The sequence below is a fragment of the Rhincodon typus genome, chromosome 14 (assembly GCF_021869965.1).
Source record: "Rhincodon typus isolate 14 chromosome 14, sRhiTyp1.1, whole genome shotgun sequence".
Classification (NCBI taxonomy): domain Eukaryota; kingdom Metazoa; phylum Chordata; class Chondrichthyes; order Orectolobiformes; family Rhincodontidae; genus Rhincodon; species Rhincodon typus.
Window position 1 is genome coordinate 70,725,144 of NC_063345.1, and position 23,762 is coordinate 70,748,905.

A 23,762-nucleotide genomic window follows, 5' to 3' on the forward strand; every position below is an offset into this window, starting at 1 on the left:
TGGGGTACACATCCATAGATCCCTCAGAGTTGCCACCTAAGTTGATAGGGTTGTTAAGAAGTCGTATAGTGTGTTGGTTTTCCTTGGCAGGGGAATTGAGTTTAAGAACCGCAACGTTATGCTGCAGCTCTATAAAACCCTGGTTAGACCACACTTGGAATATCGTGTTCAGTTCTGATCGCCTCATTGTAGGAAGGATGCAGAAGCTTTAGAAAGGGTGCAGAGGAGATTTACCAGGATGCTGCCTGGACTGGAGGGCAGGCCTTGTGAGGAAAGGTTGAGGGAGCTAAGGCTTTTCTCATTGGAGTGAAGAAGGATGAGAGGTGAATTGATAGAGGTGTACAAGATGATGAGAGGTATTGATAGAGTGGATAGCCAGAGACATTTTCCTCGGGCATAAATGACTATTATGAGGGGGCATAATTTTAAGATGATTGCAGGAAGGTACAGGGGAGATGCCAGATTAGGCTCTTTACACAGAGAGTGGAAGGTGCGTGGAATGACCTGCAAATGGTGGTAGTGGAGTCAGATTAGGAACATTTAAACTCCTCTTGGATACGCACATGGATGATAGTAAAATGTAGGATATGCAGGGTAGTTTGATCTTCGAGTAGGATAATAGGTCGGCACAACATCATGAGCCAAAGGGCTTGTACTGTGCTGTACTGCTCTGTGTTCTATGTTCTATGTTTCATGTTCTATATCCTTCTTCGCTGTCTACTATGCCTCCAATTTTGATGTCATCTGCAAACTTACTAATCATACCTCCTCTGTTCACATCCAAATCATTTATATAAATGACAAAAAGCAGTGGACCCAGCACAGTGGCACACCACTGGTCACAGGCTGCAGTCAGAAAAGCAACTCTCCACCACCACCCTTTACCTTCTACCTTTGAGCCAGTTCTGTATCTAAATAGCTAGTTCTCCCTGTATTGCATATGATCTAAACTTGCTAAACAGTCTAGCATGAGGAACCTTGTTGAATGCCTTACTGAAGTCCATGTAGCTCACGTTCACCACGCTGCCCTCATCAAGCCTCTTTGTTCCTTCTCATAAAACTCAATCAATGTAGTGAGATATGATTTCCCACGCGTAAATCAACGTTGAATATCTCTAATCAGTCCTTGCCTGTCCAAATACATGTAAATTGTGTCAATCAGGATTCCCTCCAACAACTTGCCCGCCACTGGCATCTCACCTGTGGCTATCGATCATACAAATATCACAGCAAGTGGCCCAGCTATCACTTCCCTAGCTTTATATCAATGGCTACAATGTCTCAAAGAAATGAAACCTGGCGGACAAAGGAATTGGCAAGTTACCACACGTGGACTACAGTGGTTCAAGAAGGCAGTTCAGCAACACCTTCTCAAGGGTAAGTTGGAAAGGGAAATAAATGCTATTCAGCCAGCAAAAATCACTTCTCATTAATGAATACAAGAAGATGACCACACTCAGGAAAGCGACACAGAGGAGACATAATTCACTTTAAGCAGGGACTTGGATATATACCTTCATGGGCATACTATATAGGAATCTGGAAAAAGGTGAAAAGTAAATGAGATTAATCTCACATGTGATTTCCATCCCAGCCAATCATCAAGATTCCCTTTGCCTTTTTTTTTCTATCTTTCCCTTTCTCCATTAATTCAATTCACCTCTTCTCCCCTTCAGAACAGACATCCTTGTCACCAGCATCAATCACGTTATTTCCCAGCTGCTTTCAGTTCTGTTGTACAATCAGTGGACTTGAAATTCTAACTCTGTTTTTCTCTCATAGAGGCTAGCAAACCTGTTCAGTTTCCCAGCACTTTGTTTCTTTTGTTTCAGATCTCCAACATCTTTCTTTGTTGAATAAACCTTTAATTTTGTTATTTCATGGGATATGGGCATCGCTGGAAAGGGCAGCATTTGTTGACACTCATTAAATCCCTTTGATTGTGACCATTCCACAAGGCAGTTTAGAGCCAAACGCATTGTTGTGGGTATGAAGCCACACTTAATCCAGAGTAGGTAATAATGTTAGATTTCTTTATCAAAAGTCATCATAGAACATAGAACATAGAACATAGAACATAGAACATTACAGCGCAGTACAGGCCCTTCGGCCCTTGATGTTGCGCCGACCTGTGAAAGCAATCTGAAGCCCATCTAACCTAAACTATTCCATTATCATCCATATGTTTATCCAATGACCATTTAAATGCCCTTAAAGTTGGCGAGTCTACTACTTTTGCAGGCAGGGCATTCCACGCCCTTACTACTCTCTGAGTAAAGAACCTACCTCTGACATCTGCCCTATATCTATCACCCCTCAATTTAAAGCTATGTCCCCTCGTGCTAGCCATCACCATCAGAGGAAAAAGGCTCCCACTGTCCACCCTATCTAATCCTCTGATCATCTTGTATGTCTCTATTAAGTCATCTCTTAACCTTCTTCTCTCTAATGAAAACAGCCTCAAGTCCCTCGGCCTTTCCTCATAAGACCTTCCCTCCATACCAGGCAACATCCTGGTAAATCTCCTCTGCACCCTTTCCAACGCTTTCACATCCTTCCTATAATGCAGTGACCAGAACTGTACGCAATACTCCAAGTGCGGCCGCACCAGTGTTTTGTACAGCTGCAACATGACCTCATGGCTCCGAAACTCAATCCCTCTACCAATAAAACCTAGCATACTGTACGCCTTCTTAACAACGCTATCAACCTGGGTGGCAACTTTCAGTGATCTATGCACATGGACACTGAGATCTCTCTGCTCATCCACACTACCAAGAATCTTACCATTAGCCCAGTACTCTGTATTCCTGTTACTCCTTCCAAAGTGAATCATCTCACACTTTTCCGCATTAAACTTCATTTTCCACCTCTCAGCCCAGCTCTGCAGCTTATCTATGTCCCTCTGTAACCTGCAACATCCTTCCACACTATCCACAACTCCACCGACTTTAGTGTCATCCGCAAATTTACTAACCCATCCTTCTACGCCCTCATCCAGGTCATTTATAAAAATGACAAACAGCAGTGGCCCCAAAACAGATCCTTGCGGTACACCACTAGTAACTGAACTCCAGGATGAACATTTCCCATCAACGACCACCCTCTGTCTTCTTACAGCTAGCCAATTTCTGATCCAAAACTGGATCAGTGAAACAGCAAAGTTTTTAGACAAAATGTTGCTTGTTTTATAGTTACTATTAGTGAAATCTGCTTTTATTCCATTTCTTACTATTTGAATTTAAGTCCTACCATCAGCTGTGGTAAGATTTGAAACCGTGTCTTTAGTGTAATAACCTACATCTTTGAAGTACCCACCAGCGACATTACTACTCTGACACAGTATCCTTATCATGAAGTAACTTTAGAGACAAGAACAAATTTGTGATAGAAATATTTGTGACTGGAAAAGTGACCGGTGGAGGGCTTGAAACGTAAAATCTGAATTTTATCAAGGTATAGATAATGGTTTATTCAACAACAGCACCGAGGCAGAGGTGGAGACTGGGGATATTATGGAGCTTGATGATGGAGGGAATACCGACACATAAATAAGTTCAGGCCAAAAAGGGTCCTTGAGGTTGTGAACTGTCTTGTTCTCAGATTTTTGTGAGGGAGGTGTCTGAAATTTGTGGATAATGAGTGGAGTTCATAATTGAAACTGAATACAATAGTTTCCATCTTTGCCAAATATAGATAACAAACAAATTAACAAAATTCAACATGGTTTGTGGAATTAATAAATGGACAGAGATAGAGACATTTACCAGGAACACCAACAATAGCGAGGATGGAATAGTAACCCACCTGAATAATCAACAGTACACCACATATCCAATCTGCTAATGTTGAGCAATACCAGGAAAGCTAGAAAAGACCAAAAGACGAACTCCTGTCCGTTGTTGTAACATTCTAGTCTATTGTCCTCAGAGTCTGATCTATTGTTGGAACATTCAAGTCTATTGTTTTCAGATTCTGATATCTCCTCCCCCTCTCTCTGCAGCTGCTGATCCCTGTTAGTGTTGGAGGTGAAGCATCTGTTTCTTCAATGGAGTAACTTATTGAGAGAAGCCCTTTACTAATAGGAGAGGGAAAGCCTCCAGTGACACACTTAAGGAGACTGACATCAATTACAGTCACTAAACAAACAGTTTCAGTTCACAATAGTAACTGGGCTGGATTGGATGGTAATATCACTCGCTGTTGGTTTACTTCCCATTGTCAATTGCTCTAACGAAGTCAGTGGTGAGGGAGAGTATTGGACGTTTTCTTTTTGCCCCCTAGATGATTCTGCTGTGTGGTCCATGTACAATTGTAACCACCTACCGCCTCCCTCAAAAAAAAAAGGCACAATCAAGAGGTTGTTACTATGCTGATCACTCCTCCATTGAATAACCACCAACCAAAAGATTGTCACTGGGCGTAGTTGCCCTGATGATGCAGAGGAAGTATGGATTTGTCTGAACATTCCACTCATGGCTCTATTAAGCCAGATTTATATCTTCAACACACAATGTTCTTCAGTTTATTGCAGTTTATTTGCTTTAAATAAGACACATTTACATTTTCGACTTTGGTTCAAAGCCAAACATGGCATGTAAAATTGTTCATTAAAACCCGTGGATTAATGAGTCAGGGACAGAATGAATATGACATTGGCCAGGAGACAGAAAGGAATGGGTGCAATGGCTGTGGTGACCGGAGGGCAGTACAGTGATATCCCATTGTCACCAGTATTCGACCATCACTCTTTCTGACAGTTGGAATGAAACATAATACAGAGCAAGGAAAGAAATTACATTTGGGAGATGGAATGTCATTCGACAATGTGAACAGAACATGATAATTTTAAGTGGGATGTAGGGGATTATATTTTATATATATATATAGATATATACTATTAATCACAGGGTGGGGAGGGTGATAAGATGGTTCATACCTGCACAGGATATGCAGTATGAAAAACAGACATAGATAACAAAATGTGTAGGGCTACAGGGAAATTACAGAACAAAGCAGTAGAGATATAGCTCAGTTTGAGCTGCTGCAGAGGTGATGGGCTGAGCGACCACCATCTTTGCTGTAATTATTCTGTGATATGTATTAAAAGCTTTCAGAACCTGAGGAGAAAAACTTGTTCCATGAAAGACACAGAGTGTGTAATCGTCAATAATCTATTCCTCTTGTTTCATGAAGTGCCGCAGCCTTTAAAATGTCTTTTCAAATAAAATTGATTTTGTGAGATTCATGCATTTAGGAGGATATTAGCATTTTTTTAAAATTTGGAACATAAGGAAGAAACAGTGTAATACAAGTGTCACCGGCGCAACAGCTCAGGTAATGGGAACAGATATAAACCATATTGTCCAAATATAACCAAGTTCAACATCTCGACTTGTCAAGAAACACAAAATACTACAGATAATGGTGCCCTGAAACTCAAACTGAACATGGCGAAGAAACGCAGCAGATGAAGCTACATCTGGGGAGAGAAACAGAATTAACAAATCAAGTCTGATATGGACTTTTTCTGAAAAAAAAAGATCATATTGGACTCAAATAGATCAATTCTGTTCCTCTCTGTTCAGATGCTGCCAGACTTGCTCAGTTTCTCTCCGGCACTTCAGGTATTTTTTCTTTCTGGAATGTAATAAATTGTCTGACTTGAACCTGAACAGCGAAGCCCCATTTCAGTTGACTCTCAAGGATTTGGTTAAGGACATCAAATGAGAAACTACAAACTTTCTGTATTAAAAGTCCCTAATATCGATGACGTGTTGTTTTGAGATAACTTGCCATGAAAACGCTGAACTCAGTGGCACTGACATCGCACGATGTAATCTTCTGAAAGTAACTGATTGAAAATGAAGAGGATTGTAATCTCAATGTCACGTCGTGCTCCTGATATCACTGGGGATACACTCATCCAGCAAGTTCTTACCTTTCTGAGACTTTGGACCAAAGCGTAAAAACATAAAATGTCTTGGTACTTTTAACAGGATATAGTCATCATGGAGTTTGGAAGGCATTTGCATGGGCTGAGTTTATTTGTCATCCCCAATAGCTCTGGAGAAGGTGATAGAGAGCTGCCTTCTTGAACCTCTTTTATCCAAGCGATGTAGATGCAGACACACAGACATATTTGCAATGGGCTTCCAAGATTTTTTAATGAATAATAGTGAAGGAACAACAATTTAGTCCCTAGTCAGGATGGCATGTGACTTCAATGACAACTTGCATGCATTGGTTTTCCCATGCTTCAGTCGAGATCATTACCAGTGCAGGATTTTCTCCAATTCCCATTGATCACAGTTTTGCTCAGGGTCCTTGATGCCACACTCAGTCAAGTACTACTTTTATAGCAAGGGAAGTCACCCTGATCTCACCTCAAATGGCATTGGAGCATCAGTTGAAACAATAAAGAGCAAAAGACAGAACACGGTTTGTTTGAACAATGTGCTCACTAACTTCACAATATTCAAAAGAAAACTAATGCATGCACTACCGATTCTATCAGGAGACATTTGTCCTATTTGCAAAGAGGCTGTTTGGTTAAGCATCCTGTCAGAGAGACAGAAAGAAGCTTCACTTTGTATCACGGGGGATAAAACCATCCCATTCACAGTGCAACAGACAGTGGTAAGCACACACTATTGTCTGTTTCTATTGGACATTGATCATTTCAACCTCATCATTCACTGACCAGCAGCTTCCATCATCCTAGTTGGAGAGCAAAGAGGGAAAGGAAGGGTCAAGGGAGATGGGTGTTACAGGGGAAGTCATGTGACATACAGTGGGCATGGCATAACAGAAGTACAAAGGGAGATGGTCAGTGGAAGGCTATGTAGCAGCAGAAGGGACAGTGTAAGGGAAGTAGGGCTGTAAGAAAAGAGTAGGAAGAAAGAGGAGGAGTGGCAGATGAAGTGTGAATGACAGGGTACAGCGTGTATTTGGAGAATAGAGATCATTTGGCAATCAAGCATTAAGGTTTAAGAAAATTGAGATCTGTTTCCATTGAAAATTAAGAAAAGCTTTCTTACACTTTCTTCAAACACTTGATTCTTGTTCACATTGTACATTCAATCTGCATTTCTGTAACCCCATCATGTGCAGAGGACAAGGTTTCCTCCCCTAATGCATTGTCTCAATGTATTTTTCACTTTTTTTTACAATATGAAGAACAGTAGGCATTTGTTCTAATAGTTTGTTTCCAATTCAAGGTAGACATGAGAATGTGATATGATTACCTCCAGTGTGTCTATAATGTATAATTTAAGTGAATCTTTATCCTCATCACTCTAGCTCTTTCAAACAAACTTAATAAATGAGTCTGTGTCCATCCTGCAGATAAAAAAAATCCTTCAGCTCTGACTATTGCAGGGAATGTTACAAAGAACATGGTCCAGGTCCAATTAAAATATTAATGCTGTGGTGCAAGATGCCAAAACATAGTCCAATATTAATGACATACAAGCTTTATGAATAAAACATGCAGAGGGGCAGAGTGTAAAAGTAGAATTTAGCTACATGTCCAAAATACTGTTTGTAGCTCCTTCAGAAAGAACTGCATCTCTCTGTAACTTCACCAAAATAAGAAAAGCAAGAGATTGGAATTTTCCTTTCGTTCTCTGCGCATAACATCTGGAGAATAGGAAGAAAATCAAAGTTTGTTTGTGATATTCGTAAATGATGCTGATGAAAATGTGATGGGGGTAATGATAAATAATTTTGTGTATAACACAAAAATTAACTGAGTGGTTCGTAGTGAGGACAACAGTGTTAGGTTACAGGAGGGTATAAGTGGATTGTTCAGATGGCCAGATCAATGTGTTGTTGTGTATCCCTTGTCCGCCTTGGAGGCCGTTCACTGAAGATTTGAGGCTGAATGTCCTTAGTCGCTGAAGTGTTCCCCCACTGGGAGGGAACACCCCTGTCTGGTGATTGCTGCACGGTGTCCATTCATCCGTTGTTATAGCGTCTGCATGGTTTTGCCATTTTACCACGCTTCAGGATATTCTTGCCTGCAGCATATGAGATAGACAATGTTGGCTGAGTCAACTGAGTATCTGTCTTGCACGTGGTGGGTTGTGTTCCCACATGTGATAGTAGTCTCCATGTCGAACATCTGACATGTCTTGCAGAGTTGGGTGGTGTTGTGGTCGATGTTCTCCTGAAGGCTGGGTAGTTTGCTGCAAAGAATGGTATGTTTAAGATTTGGCAGTTGTTTGGAGGCGAGAATTGGAGGCGTGGGGAAGATCTTGGCGAGGTGCTCATTGTCATCGATAATATGTTGAAGGCTGCGAAGAACATGGTGTAGTTTCTCTGCTCCCGGGAAATACTGGATTATGAAGAGTATCCCGTGTCTGTCTTTTGAGGAGGTCATTACGGTTTTTTGCAGTGGCATGTCGGAACTGACAATCGATGAGTTCGGCATTGTATCCTTTTCCTATGAGGGCGTCCTTCAACACATTCAGGTGTCCATCTTGTTCCTCTTCATCCGAACAGATCCTATGTATGCATAGGGCTTGTCCATAGGGGTGGCTGTTTTAATATATATATAGGGTGGAAGCTAGAGAAGTGCAGTATCATGAGGTTATCCGTAGGCTAACAGTAGATTGATGTACTGAGGTGTCCATTCTATCAGGACAGGGACTTGTAAAGAATTTGGGGATTTACATATATATATTAGTCAATTAAAACCTTCTATCTGATTGAAGATTTAACAGCTTCTCAGGCTTGTTGAATACATCCTGATCAGTGGTGTGACCCTTTGATTTTGTCATGTTGAGATTGTACAGGACGTTGGTGAAGCCTCTTCTGGAGTACTGTGTTCAGTTCTGGTCACAATGTCATAGAAAGGATATTATTAAGCTGGACAGGGTTCAGAAGAGATTTACCAGGATATTAATGGGAATGGATGGTTTGAGTTATAAGGAAATGTTAGTTAGGCTGGGATGTTTTTCCACTGGAACGTAAGAGGTTGAGCAGTGCCTTATAGAGGTTTATAAAATCATGAGGGGTAAGTAAGTTGAATAGCAAGTGTCTTTACCACAGGGTGGAGGATTTCAAGACTATGGGGATATTTTAAGGTTAGTGGAGTAAAGATTTTAAAAAGACATGATGAGCAATTATTTTACACAGAAGGTGGTTCGTACGTGGAATGAAATTCCAGAGGAAATGGTGGAAGTGGGTATAGTTACAACATTGAAAAGACATTTAGATATGTACATGAATGAGTACATGAATAATAAATCAGTTTGGATGGTGTTGTGAGTTGCTGCCCTCCCCCTTTCCCTCCCTAAATGAATAACTGATGGTTTTTACCCTCTGTGACTGCCTGTGCAGTGGTGTGTGGAGGCCAGCAGAGGATGGCATTGCATTACTTCAAACACCACAGAGACTGTCAGACCTGCCCCACACACAGACACACAGTTAAACACACAAATACACCAATACTAACACAGATAAAGGGATCTTATCAGGATTTCTCTTGCTCCATTGTTTGTCAATATTTCATTCACTCTGTCTGGCATGTGTCAGGATTTCTGTTGCTCTGTTGTCATTATTTGACTCACTCCATGGGACTATATCAGTGTTTCACTTGCTCACACTAGTGAGTGTGGCAGTATTTCAGTTGTTCCATGGGGACTGTGACTCTGACAATCTCAGTGCTTGATTATTGAAGATGTTGGGACAAGTGGGGACAGCAGAAAATATCGCAGATTAGTTTCAACATCTCAGCTGTTTACAGGAGAATGTGTTGGACAGAGACTCCGTGCGTCCTTTCTGGGAGGTGCTGGAGATGATGTGTTGTGAACCCACCCTCCTGCCCACCGAGACCGTGGAGATTCCATTTATACCAGCTCGATACAAAAGGGAGATGGCATCAGGGCCACGGCTTCTAAGTTGTGCCAGGTGGAAACGGAATTGACAGTAGGTTTAATGTGAGAATTGCCCTTCACTGAACATTGCTTTTTACTCGGTAGGTGGGATGTGGCTGTTTCGGAATCTCCACACAAGTCGTCCTGTTCCTCTCCAGAGGGGGGAGGTGAGGGAACTGATGTCGGTCACTCCACCACCCAGCTTGGCCCTTTCTGTCCTATTGCACACTGTTTCCCCTGGAATGAGAGAAAGGGAAGCAGTGAATGAGGGTGAAAGTGGGTGGCCCTGCTGTTAAGTGATGATGTAAGTGGAGCAGGGGGAGATGGTGAGCTGTCCAGAGTGAGTCAGTCGACAGTGTTGAATCCATGCAGTGTTTTCAGTCTACTGATGGTGAGAGAGAGAGATGCGGGGTGGAGGGAAGGTGTTGCATGCAGCAGTGAGAGTGGTGGAGCACGAGACTTGTTTGGAGGTAGGTGCTATTAACAGATAAGCAGTGAGTGTGAGGGAACAGACAGAATATGGTGGCACTCATCCTGGTAGAGCGGGGAAGTTTATTGGTGCTTTTTCAGTATTGATGAACATTTCTTCAGACCACTGACACTGCGCTGAACTGGGTGGTGAGCTCAGACCATGCTCGGTTGGTCTGGTGGTGTGACCTCCTCTGGTCCACCCTCCAGGGCCTCCATGCCCCTGTCAATAAATGGGGGTGCAAATTCACCGTATTTGCCAGGCTCACAGCTAACTGTGCAGGACAGCTCAGAACTGAGAAAGCTCAACTGTGTGCCTATTGGCCTTTCAAAGACGGCACCTGTGTTAAGGATCATAGAATACCCTGGGGCATGGAATACCCAGGGGTGATGGGAACGACTACCAGCCATGATGGGTGGGAGAATCAGGCTGGTATTGAATGAGAAGAATGCCATGGGCTGAGTAGGTAGTTAATGAGGTCAATTTGGTAAGATAACATCAGAAAACTAGCTTGGCCTTGTGCAGACAGTCCCTCTGTCAAACTCAATGAAATTTACACTGAGACAAATTATTGTTAGATTCAGGCCAATGAGTCGAAGACTCTGCTGACCTCACTCCCAGTTACAAAGCTGCAAAACACATGCTCATCCAAAACTCTCCATCATCTGAAATCACACCAATATCCTATTCATGCATTATTCCTGAAATACTGGCCCATGTTGCAAGATGCTGTTGAACTGTTTTCAATTCAGCATTCTGACACCTGTGAACATATCCTTCCATGACATTGTCTCTCAATCTTGCTCTCTCTGTCTATGTCCCAAACCCCTCCCATTTGTTGGTATTTAAACTGATCTCTCTCCGGCAGTGATTTTCACATCCACAGCACCCCTTGTCATGGCACAATGGAGATATGGAGCTGTAAGTGCATGGGAGCCCAACATCCTGTCACTTCCAGCATGGGCTGCAAGTTTCCCGACATGGGGCAGTGATCTAACACAGTGTTACTGAGCAATGCACTGAGATGGTCTGTGCAGCTTTACATGCTGGGAGGATAACTGCTCCAGGTGTACAGATCAGTTCGCTGGTGTTCACTGCACAGCTCCCCATGTTGGACAGATATCTACTCTGATTATATAGATGAATGTAATTGTGGTCTGCACAATTCCAAACGCTGAACACATACTTATTCTGGATGTAGAGATCAACGCACTCGTTTAGTCCGCACAGCTCTCCATACTATTCAGTTCTCTAGTCCAGGTTTATAGATCAAGGTATTGGTGTGGTCTGCACAGCTTCCCATGCTGGCCTGACATCTAGTTGACTCATGAGGGCTGCACGGTATCCCACTCTGGACAGATTACTGGGCTGTTTGAGCAGTACTCTAGCCTGGTTTGCACGTGCTCCATGCTGAATAGATATCTCATTTGGGTTTATAGTATCTGGGCTGGTTCTGTGAGGTGGATTGAGAATGTGTGATAACTAACCACTTCAGCTGATCTGGCAATGCTTTTATTTTCTGTTTGTATTCTTGTGATTAGGCCCTCTAAACTCTCACTCCATTAATGCTGCAGTGTGGCCATGCAGAGTACATCAGGCTGGTTAATACCCACTGTCCTGGCAGCAGCCACAGCCCCTTTATTCAGAAGTAGGCAGCCATTCCCATTATCTTTGCATCCCCACATTGAAAGAATGAATGGCATTTCGGATAAAGGCTGCCCCCTTGATACACGGTTCAAAACAACCTCCCCCTCACCACTCCCCGCTGCCAACCAAACACATCAAAGTATCCTGTGTGTAGGGAGAGCAGTGGGGCCACTGGGAACATCAGAGAGCAGACCATCACAGAGATGAAGTAACATTTCCAATGTCTGAACGTGTCAGAGTGAACCCTTCAGTTACACTGTAACACCAAGTCCTGTAATCTCTCTCCACTTATACGGTACACAGCCTTTTATTCATCCCCCCAAAAATTCACAGGTTCACAGTTACCCATTGTTGTATTCCATCTGCCAAATTGTTGTCCACTGCTTATCCATTTACAGATTCTCTACCTCCCCTTGATAACTTTGTTTCCTGCCTAACTCTGCATCATCGACAAATTTAGTTAGTTAACATTTGTTCCATTTGTTGAAACCGTCGATATTAGTTGCAAATAATTGAGGACCCAGCACTGGTCAATGTGCCTCTGCAGTCAGTAGTTTCTGTTAAACTGATAAAGACAAATTTATCCCCAATTTATTCCTGTTTCCAGCTCATTATCCAGTGCTCAGTGTATTCCTTGCGACAGCTTTGAAAGTCTAAATGTTTCCTTCCATTTCCTGTGTAACAGGCCTGAGAGATTAAAAGATCGGCTGCAGTTGCTGAGTAACAGGCTCGAATGGCTGAATGGCCTCATTCTGTTCCTGTTTAACATTTTTGATGGGCTGAATAGAGATGTAGTTGTGAATGGTGCTGAACATTTTGGAATCATCAGTGAACAGCCCACTTCTGACTTCGTGATGGAGGCTAAGCCATTGATGCTGGATACCCAATTTCTATTTGCCTGGTGCTTTAGAAGTATGCCCTACTTCACAGGAGGTACTGCCACATAACACAGTGGATGGTATCTTCAATATGAGGCTAAGTCTTTACCTCCACCAGGACTGTGTACTGGGTGCTCCTACAGATACTGTTAGTGACAGATACATCTGTAGCGAGTAGTTTGGTGAGAATGTTTCCCTCTTGTTGGTTCACTCATCACTTCCCACAGTCTGCCTGCTGTGTATTTTAGGCCTCACCCTGCAGGGGTGGGCCTGTGGAGACACTCTTGGTGATGGACATTGAAGTACCACACCCAGAGTACATTTTGTGTCCTTGTCACCCTCAGTGCTTCCTCCAATTTGTTTTCAACATCGAGAAGAACTGAGTTATCACTGAGTGTGGAGGGCAGTAGATGTCCATCATCAGGTGATTTTCTTAACCATCTTTGATCTGTTACCATGAGATTTCTCGGGTTGTGGAGTCAATGTTGGGGAATTCCAGGCTAATTCCTTTCCTGATTGTATACATGGCAGCACCACTACTGGTGGGCCTATCCTGCTGGTGGGACAGGAAAAACTCAGGGATGATGATGGTGCTTCATGAAACATTAACCACCAAGTCTGATTCTGTGAGTATGACAATGTCAGACTGTTTCTTGACCGGTTAAAATCAGGAATAAAGGTGACAATGGAGCACTGAATAATGATTATAAAGCTGAATGAAAGGCACGCTTTATCAATGTGTGTTGTATTCTCACAAAGGATTGAGGAATTCACTGCATAAAGTAAGGTAAGTAGATATGATTTAATGTCAAGAGAGAGACATGGGTGCAGGGTGACCAATGTTGGAAACTGAATATCCAGGACGTTTTACATTTGGGAGTGTTATATGAAACTGAAAAGGATCTGATAAGATCTCTGAATAAGGGATGACATCTGTCTGATCATAAAGGACAATCTTACATCAAATGATTAAGGTATTGGCTTAATCTTACTGCTTTTCCGTGCAAAGTGCATGTTGAGTTGAGTTTGGGGAGAAATTTCCAACATGAGGCTGAATGGATCTCACCAAAACTGATAGACAGAAGGACCTTTGTGATGTAGATCTTTATGACTCAATCACAATCTATAACTGACATTCCCCGGAAACTTCTACAACTGATATTATTTTTGAACGGCCGAATGTCAGTTAATTGAACAAAAGCAAAGATCCTGAGGAAAGAGATCCCATTCCAGGGAGAAGGCGACATTGTTTTGAAGTCCTCTCAGGCAGTTAAAGGGGTGAATAAGTTTTCCCTGCATTTACATTTCTTCATGACAGAGGATCAACCCCAATTTAGACTAAAAGACAGAAATTTCCAAACTCTATTTGTCTCAAGGAACTGGGAGAGAATTGTTCAGGACGTCAACGTTTTCACCCTCAATATTAGGAACTGTAAAGAAATGACTTGTGTCTGCTCTCAAATGATTGAGTGTGTGGGAATGTTCTAGTAGCCATCTGTTCTTATGGATGTGTGTCTGTGTGTTTGGGGAGGAAGTGTTTCTTGTGTTTTACATCACATTTTTGCAAGTATTTCAAAACTTACCATTTGTTATTTCAAATCCAATTATTTCAATAAATCTCTGAATACAGGGACATGTTTGAAAATCTTACTAGGCCCACAATGAAATTGGTAACTTTGCCTCCAGGCTGATGTATAATTTGTTTGTTTTCCTTCCTCACAGGTAAGGTATTGATAATCTACATCCTGCTTTATAAAGACTGTGGACTGTCTCCATGTGTCAGATGTTACCTGGGGGCCACGGTAGTGGCAGATTTATTGGTCATTATCCTCGACCTGATATTGAGACACATTCCCATTGTTTATCCGGAACAGTTTCATTTCCTGTTGCACAACCCTGTGTGTAATATCCACGCCGTCCTGCTTTATGCAGCCACTGACTGTTCTGTCTGGTTCACCGTCACTTTCACCTTTGATCAATTTGTGGCCATTTGTTGCCAGAAGCTGAAAAGCAAATATTGCAGTGAGAAAATGACAGCTGTTGTTCTGGGAACAGTGACTGTGCTGAGCTGTTTAAAGAACATTTGCTAGTATTTTATGTTCACAGCTCGCCGTTGGCTGGAGAACATCCCCTGGTTTTGTTATCGAACAATTGGTATTTATGACTCTCGTGTCTGGGTCACAATCAAGTTCCTCCACCACATTCTAACCCCAACTCTCCCATTTCTCCTGATTCTGCTGCTCAATGTTTTCACTGTCAGACACATTTTAGTGACCAGCAGAGTCCGCAAGAGGCTCTGGGCTCACACCAATGGTGGCAGTCAGTGTGACACAGAAATGCAAAATCAAACGAAATCCATCATTTTACTGTTTGTGATCTCGGCCAATTTCATCCTGTTATGGTCAACGGTAATGGTTGTATGGAGACAGATGTAGCTTTTGGAGTATCAGTCTGTGTATCTAGATCGGTTTGTGCAGGAATTGGGCTTCTTGCTGCAGCTCTTCAGTTGCTGCAAAAACACCGCGATTTATGCCATGACCCGGACTAACTTCAGACAGCAGCTGAGGAATGTGCTAAAATAGCCCATTATCCAAATTCACCAATCAATCAAATTCACTCATTAATCAACCCATCCAGGATTTTCTCATTTCAGTTCAATGTTTCAGCAATGAAGCAGCCTGTCGCTATGGCAACAGACTGAGGGTAGCACTGATTTGGTAAACCTTATCCCACAGCGGGTTACAGGGACACATTTCAATGTTTCTCTCAACTAAGGGGCCAGTGAGAAAAGGCACATTCCACTGACTGTATCTATAACTTTAATTTGTAATTAATAAAAATGCTCAATAAAAAGTGCCAAGCAGCAGAGCGAAGTATATTGTTGTTTGTCTTTGTGTTGAAGAAACCGAGCCGGAGAGACACAGACTCAACCCCAAGTCTTGGTTCTCAGGGAAGGGTATGGGTCTGGGGCTGAGCTCAGGAGTTGGGTTTAAGTCATTCTGTCTTTGCATTCACCTCTGGGTCACCCACTCTGACCTGACCTTGACAGAATTCATCTCTTCTCCTTGTTCCATCTCCTTCCATAGTTCCCTCCCAATCTCACCATAATGTCTGTCTCTCTCTGTCTTCTCGTCCTTTATTCTCCCTGTTTTTCACTGTCCCTCTCTCCTGCATTCTCCTTCACTCTTTCTGATTTTTGCACTCTCTCTATGTCTCAATCTCCCTCTCTCTCAGTTTTCTCACACATTCCATGCCTCATTTCGTGTGATCCTCTCTCATCTTCCATTGCCAGGGCAACAGTTTGGTTTAGGGCAACAGGATGTTGCTCAGGACCATAGGTGGGCGAGGACAAAGCCTGTTGTTAAAGGAACAGTGCAGTGGTAGTGCAGCAGGCCAGTGGTAAGGGAACAAACTGGAAGTAGGATTCCTGACCTCTGTCAGGGTAACTATGGTTTTGGAGCAGAAGGTCGGTGCCTGTGGAACAGTGTGGGATGGGTCCACAGGCTGCTGCTGGGGGAAAGGTCTGAGTGTGGGTCCACAGGCTATTGCCACGGAAAAGACTGGGTGTGTCAATCTGTACCAGTAACAGAACGACAAACAGTGAAAGCAATTTGTGATTGACAACAGCTAACAGATCACCCAAACAGCAGATCAGATCTGAGCTGTGCAGTCCTCCCAAAGGGAGCTGTGAATGGAGGTGGACAATTAAAGCAATAACAGGAGGAGCCAACACCTTAAATATTCCCAGAGTCAATGCTGAGGGAACATAGGACCTCATTCCACTGACAAGACAAAACTATTTGCTTCTATCCTCAACAAGAAGTATCGAGTTGATGGCTTATTGTTTTGATTTGATTTATTATTGTCACATGTACCTAGATACAGTGAAATGTTTTGATTTGTGTGCAGTACAGGCAGATCACACAGGCATATCTTTTTTATCTTCTTATCGTGGCCTCTTCCTGAGGACCTCAGTGGCACGAATGTCAGTCTTGAACTAATTTGACTCACTCCATGTAATATCAGAAAACAGCTGAAGGAACTGGGTATTGCAAAAGCTGAAGGCGCTGTTAACCTTCCAGCAATAACACAGAAGGGTCTGTGTTCCAGAACTGGCCAGGACACGATCCAAGCTGCGTGAGTATATCTACAACACTGGAATCTACCCAGCAATGTGGGCTATTGCCTAGAAATGCCTGAGCACTAAAAGGAGAAAAAAGTCCAGTCAAGTTAATTTGCATCCAATCAGTTATCTCTCAATCATCAGTGAAGTGATGGAAGGGGACAGTGCTCTGAAGCATCACATTCTCAACAATAAGCTGCTCACTGACACTCAAGTATCTTCTAATGGTAGCTGTCTTTGTTTATAGTCCCGACTTGCTTCTCATATTAGATTTACTACCTTCCTTCCGGACCTTCTGGCAGGAAGGTGGCGTTCAACCACAATCACATCAAACATGATCTTTCCGAATGGTGGGCCAGAGTCGAGGGAAGAGAGAGAGAGGAAGAGAGGATGGGGGGGAGCGGGGGGTGGGGGGGGGGGGGGGGGGGCGGGATAGAGACAGCGAGGGTGAGACACAGAGAGAGAATGGGAGGGAGATGGAGAGAGTGAGAGAGAGAGAGAGAGAGAAAGGTCCCCATAGAACAACATCGCTTCCTAGGAGGCTCCACTGATGATGTTACCTAGCATGATGACCAAACATCTGAACGAAAACAAGCCAGCTCGGCGAGCAAGTCAAGAACCTCACATGGTGAATTTTATTGCACTTGCTGCAATTTGTAGTGTTTTACAATCTACTCTTTCAGATCCTAACCTGGAAAAGAATTCAAAAGTGGAGAAAGTAAGACCAGCAGTGGGTTTGTTCATCTCCTTCTGCTCATACCTCAGGGACAACATCGATTGGACAAAACTGCTCGGTGGCTCCAAAGACATTGTTTGAAGAACGAAACAACTGCGCAACCTGAGAGATGCGCAGGCTGTTGAGGCTTTCTCCAAAAGAAAGCTGCTGATTTTGTAGTGGCGTGGGTAGGCCACCAGAGGGTGGCATTGTATCATTTTAAGCACAAGTGTTTGGGGTTGGTGGGTGGAGAGAGAGAGGGAAGCAAGAGACAAACTCTGAGCCCCCTGTATCTTCCTCTGTGTACAACGCACGCTACCCCCCTGCCCTCACTGTCCCTCCCCACACCTGTGGGCTAGAGGACACAGGAAGTATGGCCAGAGACTCTCTGGCCTTCTCACTGACTGCCTTACTGCACAGCAAGATCCCAGTCCACAGGCAAACCCCCTTGCTGTTTAGCTAACAAACCCCACCCCATTTCAGTTTAGAGAGAATAGGGGTGGGGTAAAACTCAGGTGAGGTGGGGCACAAGATGATCCCATTGCATTACCTTTCGAGAGAGTGAAGAACAGAGAGGTAGAGAGAGAGACAGAATTCAAGAGAGATGGACAGACAGGGAGAGAAGAGCCATGGGAGGAGAGGGAGAGAGAGATGGACAGACAGATTGATGAAGAGAAAAGCCTTGGGAAGAGAAGGAGGGACAGAAGGAGGATCCCACTGCAATAACTATTCAGAACCTCCTCCCACTCTGGCACTGAGTCCAAATCTGCCGCCAGAGAGAGTGACAGAGGGATACAGAGACACAGGCAGACAGAGTGAAACTCTCGGAGAGAGAGCTGTCTCACAAACCTTCGCATGCACACATACACTTACACACTCTCTTAACAATCACACATGAACATACTCACCATTTCACTCACTCAAACTCATGAATGCGCACTCACAAAGTGTCTGGCACTCACTCACAATCACAATCACACTCATTGAGCCTCACAGTGACATACAGTGACAGTCTCAATCAAACAGAAATTCTCACATATGCACAGTCCTACACATAAACACACATACATGCCCACTCTCAAACATACACATGTTTACACACACTTGTACAATCTAACACAGCTATACATACACACACTCAGTTACGCACAATCACATGCACTCACACTCTCAACTTCACACACAGTCTGTTATTCATACTCTTAACACACCCACTCGAACACACTCACGCACTCTCATTCTCGTACATGTAAAAGCACACAAGCTCATTCTCACACTTGGACATCTCTAATACAATTACACACACTCACATGACACACTGTCACTTATACATTCACACACATGCACAATCTAACCCACATTCCCACACTCTCTCACACTTCACCCTTTCAAAGCCTATTGCACACCCTCTCAAACATACACTCTCTCACAATCGCACACTGACACACACACGTACACACTCTCACTATTACTACACAGTTCATGGCAGGACCCTGAACAGCGTTGATGTCCGGAGGGGTCTTGGAGTTCAAGCCCATAGCTCCCTGAAAGTAGCCAGATGAGTAGACAGGGTGGGAAAGAAGGTGAATGGCATGCCTGCCTTTACTGTTCAGGGAATTGAGTATAAGAGTCAGGATGTGATGTTGCAGCTTTGAGTCTCTGGTTCGGCAACACTCAGAGTGTTGCGTTCAATTGTGGTCGCCACATTACAGGAAGGATTTGGAGGCTTTGGACAGGGTGCAGAAGAGGTTTACCTGGATAAAGAGTATGAGCTATCAGGAGGGGCTAGAAAAACTTGCGTTGTTTTCTCTGGGGAGGTGGATGCTGGGGGGAGACTTGATACAAGTCTATAAAATTGTGAGATGCATAGATAGGGTTGACAGTCTAAGCCTTTTCTTCCCAGAGTTGAAATGTCTAAATGCCTACTAGGGGGGGCATGCATTTAAGGTGAGGGGGGAAAGTTCAAGGAGATGTAAGGGGCACACTTTTTACGCAGAGAGTGGTAGGAGTCTGGAACGTGCTGCAAGGGTGGTGGTGGACGTAAATATGATAGGGGTGTTTAAAAGACTTTTAGATGTACATGCACATTCAAGGAATGGAGGGATATGGACCAAGGGCAGGCAGATGGGATTGGTTTAATGTGGCGTCATGTTCGGTACAACATTGTGGGCTGAAGGGCACATTCCTGCGTTGTACAGTTCTATGCTTTATGTTCTATCTCACTGAAACACACAATTGTGTTCATATGTGTGTTAGTGTCAATCTCTGACTGACTGAAGATATTATCCTTTTATATTCCAATGGTATACTGCTTCTAACGCTATCTCATTCATCCTCCATCGTGGGTCAGTACAATGAACCCAATGCACACAATCTCACATTCACACTCACTCATACGCTCTCTCTCTCACACATGTGCTCTCGCACTCTCTGTCACCCAACAAAAGGGTGAATCATTTCATTCAAGATATTTGTTGAATTGCAGATACATTCTATTTTCTATTAAAAAACCCACAAAATTTGTAGTCTCAGTAGGTCAGCGTAGCATTTTATAAATTCCTGCTTTCAGAATTAAACAAGCCTGACTCCAGGTTAAAACTCTGAGACAGATTCTGATCAAGGACTCACACCTACAATTCAGTGTCTGACTCTGAGAAATCACATTTGTATATTCACACTGCTCTGCCTGTTGAAGTTTGGAAAGTTAGACAGACACTGCTGAAGTTTTTAATTATCTAGGGACAGTAGCTTCAAACAGATTCTGGAATTTGCATCTTAATCAATTGAAACTTGCTTATCTTTCTAACAGAATTATCTATATCCTGCTTCTGCAATTTCTAAGTTAAAGGAATGTAGGAGTGATTGAGGATTCTGCAGGAGTCAGTCAGTCGGGCATTTTAGGTTTGTTCACAGCAACCATTTCATGTTGGCATAGCACTGACATTGACTTCATAAATAGGGAAAAGCAAGAAAAAGTGGGGAGTTGGGAGTCGACGTCATTGACCCATTGAGTTGCTCTAATGTCATATCTATTCTGAGATAGTAAGAACTGCAGATGCTGGAGTCGGAGATAGCAGTGTGGAGCTGGAGGAACACAGGAGGCCAGGCAGCATCAGAGGAGCAGGAAAGTTGATGTTTTCGGTCGGGACCCTTCTTAAGAAATGGGAAGGGGGAAGGGAGCTGGGAAATAAATAGAGAGAGGAGGGATGGGGCTGGGGAAGGTAGGAGGGATGGTGATAGGTGAGTGCAGGTGGGGATTGGTCAGTGAGGTAGGGGGGCAGATAGGTCGGAGAGAAGATGGACAGATTGTGTCAGGTCAAGGACGTGGGGATGAGAGGGAAGGTTGGTCATGGGACAGGGCTGGGGGTGGGGAAATTTTGAAACTGGTAAAATCCACATTTAGGCCATTGGGCTGTAGGCTCCCAATGCAGAATGAGGTGCTTCTCCTACACTTTGCGAGTGGTGTCATTGTGACACTGGAGGAGGCCCAGGATGGACATGTCACCCAGGGAGTGGGAAAGGGAGTTGAAATGATTTGTGATGGGAAGGTGTTGTCGTTTGTCGTAAACAGTGCAGGTGCTCTACAAAACTGTCTCCGAGCCTCCGCTTGGTTTCACCAAAGTAGAGGAGGCCACATCAGGAGCAGCAGATGCAATAAACTACGTTGACGGATGTGGAGGTGAACCTCTGTCTAATGTGGAAGGTTTGTTTGGTGCCTTGAATGGAGGTGACGGGGGTTGGTGTGGGGCAGGTGTAGCACTTCCTGCAGTTGCAGGGAAAGGTGCCAGGGGTGGTGGGGATAGTGGGGAATGTGGAGAGAGCAGTCCCTACGAAAGGCAGTTAGGGGTGGGGAGGGAAATATATCTTTGGTTGTGGGGTCGAATTGTAGGTGGCGGAAGCGGCAAAGAATGATATGTTGGCTACGGAGGCTGGTGGGGTGATATGTGACATAGCCCCCCAGGATTTAAGGGCTATTCAAACTGAGCGAAGCAGAGATGGTAAGTGAGTGGGTAAAACATTGTCAGATGCAGTATACAGTGGAGAGTGTGGTGTTTGTGAGGACGAATCGATAAAGAGACTTTAATTTAACTGGAGCGATGTTGCAGGACTGTAAAGTACAGAAAGATCTGGGTGTCCTGGGATATCAATTACATTGAGTCAGTTTGTAAAGGGCAGCCAGTGATGAGGAATGCAAAGGGATTGTTTGTTTTTTCATTCATTCACAAGACGTAAGCATCATTGGCTGAGCCAGCATTTATTCCCCTTTCCTATCAGCCCGTGAGAAGGCGCATTCAGCTGCCTTATTGAACAGCTGCACTGTATAAAATTAATATTTTCAGAGAAACAAAATGTAGCAGAAATGAAACTGCAGTTTTTTCTGTTCTTTCTCCCAGTTTAACATTCAACCATTTCATTTATACTGAGTTAGAGACTGGAATTTCATCAATGGTCTCAGTGAGTTTATTCACAGGATAACACACCAGGGAGTGAATTACAGTCTGAAATCTAATCAAGGATTTGGGTTAATTTGTATGCATAGAGTAACAGGTAGCAATGAGTGAGTGTCACATAGGAGTATAGTTGAGGGGTAAGGTTGGTTCATGTATAAAATAACCAATGCATGGTAGGGAGTTACAGACTAGAATTTAATTCAGGAATTTATGGTGTTTATATATATATAGAGTAACAGATACCCGGGAGTGAGTTACACACTGGAATCTAATCGAGATGAGTCGGTGACTTATTGACAAAGCAACCAGATAGGAGATGGCAGAAAACAGGGGAGAAAGTATCCACCATGGTAGAGTCTCATAAGACCCAGGGTGTGCTGGCTAGATGGATATAGAACTGGCTTGGTCATAGCAGACAGAGTGGACATAGCAATGGAAGAGTGTTTTTCGGAATGGAGATCAGTAACTAGTGGTGTTCCATAAGGGATCAGTGCTGCGACCTTTATGTATATATGTAAATAACCTGGAGGAAAATGTAGGTGGTCTGATTTAGTAAGCTTGCGGATGACCCCAAAATTGGCAGAATTGCAGATAGTGAGGAGGATTATCAAAGGATACAGTGGGATATATATAGACTGCACATGTGGGCAGAGAAATAGCAGAAGGAGTTTAATCCAGACATACATGACGTGATGCACTTTGGAAGATCAAATTCAGGTGCAAATTACACAATAAGTGGCAGAACCCTGAGGACAATACAGAGCGATCTGGGCGTACAGGTCCACAGATCCCTGAGACTGGCAACACAAGTGGATAAAGTGGCCAAGAAGGCATACAGCATGCTTGCCTTCATCGACCAGGGCAATATAAAAGTCGGTAAGTAAAGTTACTGCTGCATAAAAATTTAGTCAGGCCATATTTGAAATATTGCATGCAGTTCTGGTTGCCAATCTACCAGAAGGACATAGATGCTTTGAAGGGTGTGCAGAGAAGGTTTACTAGGACGTTGCCTGGTCTGAAAGTTTTAGCTATGAGGGGATTATTTTATGTGGAAAGACGGAGGATGAGGGGTGACCTGATAGAGAGCTCTACAAAATTGAGTGGCATAGATATGATGGATAGTCAGAGGCTTTTCCCCAGGGTGGAAAGGTCAACTACAAGAGAGCACAGGTTCAAGGTGAGAGGAGGAAAGTTTAGGGGAGGAGAAAAGTGCAGGGAAAATGTTTCACCCAGAGGGTAGTGGGTGCCTGGAACACACTATCAGTGGGGTTGGTGGAAGCAGGCGCGTGAGCAACATTTAAGGCATATCTTGACAGACACATGAATGGGAGGTGTACTGAGGGATAAAAACAGCATGTGGCCAAGACGTACTGGGTCTAAGTAAGGATTAGAATTGGTGCAGGCTTGGTAGGGTGAAGGGACTATACCAGCATTGTATTGTTCTTATTTGTTTGTAGGAAGAAGAGAAAAACAGAATGTCCCAGTTTAAAATGGTGATAATTTAGGCAATAATATTGTCTTAGATTAGGCTTATATTGTACACAAATAACAAAGTTGTCGAGCCAACAATGAGGAGGCAGCTGGCCCCAAATGCCTCT